The sequence below is a fragment of the Bos taurus genome, chromosome 3 (genome assembly GCF_002263795.3).
Source record: "Bos taurus isolate L1 Dominette 01449 registration number 42190680 breed Hereford chromosome 3, ARS-UCD2.0, whole genome shotgun sequence".
NCBI classification, from domain to species: Eukaryota; Metazoa; Chordata; class Mammalia; order Artiodactyla; family Bovidae; genus Bos; species Bos taurus.
The window spans coordinates 24,384,500-24,387,236 of record NC_037330.1 but is presented as its reverse complement, the minus strand read 5'-3'; the positions used below and the strand labels follow the sequence as shown (position 1 = coordinate 24,387,236).

The following is a 2,737-nucleotide window of genomic DNA, read 5'->3' as shown; positions in this document are numbered from 1 at the left end:
AACATTGACAGACTGAAGAGAAAAATAGACAACAATAATGATTGGAGACCTCAATACTCTACTTTCAAAAATGGACAGAATAGCTAGATAGAAAATTAACAAAGAAACAGCAGACTTATGGCAAACTATAGACTTAATGAACCTAATAGACATGTAGAACATTTCACACAATAGTATCAGAATTCACCTTTTCCTCAAGTGCACATAAGATTCTCCAGTATCAATGATATGTTACAAAATAATATAGGAAGATTGAAATTATACCAATTATCTTTTATGACAACATGGAATGGAACTAGAAATCAACAAGTGTCAATGAGGATGTGAGAAACTGAAACCCTTGTACACTCTTATTGGAAATATAAGATTTTTGTGGCTACTAATGAAAACAGTATGCTGCTGCTGCTGCTGCTGCTAAGTCGCTTCGGTCTAGATATTTCTCAAAAATTAAAAAAAAATAGAATTACAATAAGATCTAGTAATCCCACTCCTGGTTTATATCCAAAGAATTTAAATCAAGATTTCAAAATGGTATCAGTACTTCCAGTTCATTACAACACTATTCACAATGCTCAAGATGTGGAGACAACCCAAATGTCTATTGATGGATGAAAAGATAAAGAAAATGACATATACATACAATGAATACTATTCAGCCTTTAAAAAGAAAGGCATACTGCAATACGCATCAAAATGGATAATGAGTGAGTGAAGTCGCTCAGTCGTGTCCGAATCTTTGCGACCCCGTGGACTGTAGCCCACCAGGCTCCTCTGTCCATGGGATTTTCCAGGCAAAAATACTGGAGTGGGTTGCCATTTCCTTCTCCAAAATGGATAATGGTCAATCACAAAAGGACAAATACTGCATGATTCCATACAGATTATCTAAAAGTCATCAAACAGGAAACTTCCTGGATAGTCCAGTGGTTAAGACTCTGTGCTTCCAATGCAGAGGGTGCAGGTTTGATCCCTAGTCAGGGAACTAAGATCCCAGATGCCACACAGCATAGCCAAAAAAGAAAAGGAAAGACTTTTTAAAATATAAATAAATAAATACAAGTGATCAAACAGAAGCTGAGAGTAGAATGATAAGGGCTGAGGAGAGGGAGAAACAGAAGCTGTTAATTAATGAGTATAAAGCTTTAGATATGCAAGATGAATAAGTTATAGATACCTACTGTATAATGTCAAGCCTATAATTAACAGTATTGCATTGTACACTTAAACATTTATTGGGAGTTGTTGTTGTTTAGTTGTGTCCAATTCTTTTGCTACCCCATAGACTGTAACCCCTCAGGCTCCTCTGTCCAAGGGATTTTCCATACAAAAATACTAGAGTGGATTGCTATTTCCTTCTCTAGGGGATCTTCTCAACCCAGGGATTGAACTCACATCTCCTGCACTGCAAGTGGATTCTTTACTGCTGAGCCACCTGGGGAAGCCCTTATTGAGAGTAGATCGCATGTTATATATTCTCATCACAACAAAATAAAAATTAATGTTTTTTTAAAAAATCCATTGACTTCTTCCTACCTCCTACTTTTTTTTTTTAACTTTACAATATTGTATTGGTTTTGCCATATATCAAAATGAATCCGCCACAGGTATAATGTGTTCCCCATCCTGAACCCTCCTTCTTCCTCCCTCCCCATACCATCCCTCTGGGTCGTCCCAGTGCACCAGCTCCAAGCATCCAGTATCGTGCATCGAACCTGGACTGGCAACTCGTTTCATATATGATATTATACACGTTTCAATGCCATTCTCCCAAATCATCCCACCCTCTCCCTCTCCCACAGAGTCCAAAAGACTGTTCTAAACCTCTTCTAACACTAAGTTCACATTATGTGCTTAATTGCTCAGTCGTGTCTGACTCTTTGTACCCCATGGACTGTAGCCCACTGGGCTTCTCTGTCCATGGGGATTCTCCAGGCAAGAATACTGGCGTGGGTTGCCATGCCCTCCTCCAGGGGATCTTCCCAACCCAGGGATCAAATCCAGGTCTCCCACATTGCAGGCAGATTCTTTACCATGTAAGCCACCAGGATAGTCCATGTTATACAGATACTTAAATATACCTTTTTACCTTCAGTTTTTAAATGTGCCTTTTTACTTTCAGTTTTTCCCATTCCTTTTTTGTTTTTTGTTTTTTTTAATTGGGCTCTTAAAAAGATGGAATGCTTCATGAATTTCCACGTCATCCTTGTGCAGGAGCCATGCTAATCTTCTCTGTATTGTTCTAATTTCAGTAAATGTACTGCCCAAGTGAGCACCTACCTCCTACTTGCATGCTTAGTCACTCAGTCGTGTCAACTGTTTGCGACCCTATGGACTGTAGCACGCCAGGCTTCTCTGTCTATGGCATTTTCCAGGCAAGAATACTGAAATGGGTTGTCATTTCCTCCTCTAGGGGATCTTCTGAGCCAAGGATTGAATCTGCATCTCCTAAGTCTCTTGTATTGGCAGGCAGATTCTTTGACTTAAGTTCAAATGTTTTGACCTAGTGTTCAAGACTCTCTGTAATCCACTGATACCTTTCTTCATCTTACTTGACTCCCACTATTCCTCTGGTTGATTGCTTTCCTAATGTCACTGTCTACTCATTATCTCTGTCTCACCTTCAGCTTTGCTGTGTCATTATGTTTACTCACGCCATTCTATGCTCCACTGCAATAACCTTCCTATTCAGCTCCATCTATACACATTTAATGTTTCTCAAGGCCAAATCCAGGCCTTT

The 2,737-nt window shown here is 39.3% G+C and overlaps 1 non-coding gene across 1 annotated transcript; it reads right to left on the bottom strand.

Annotated features, from left to right (window-relative positions):
* Positions 1-2,166: 2,166 nt before the first annotated feature.
* On the bottom strand, positions 2,167-2,273 carry LOC112446065 (U6 spliceosomal RNA). Its single transcript, XR_003034143.1, has one exon. It is a non-coding gene; the product is annotated as a U6 spliceosomal RNA (small nuclear RNA).
* Positions 2,274-2,737: the final 464 nt, after the last annotated feature.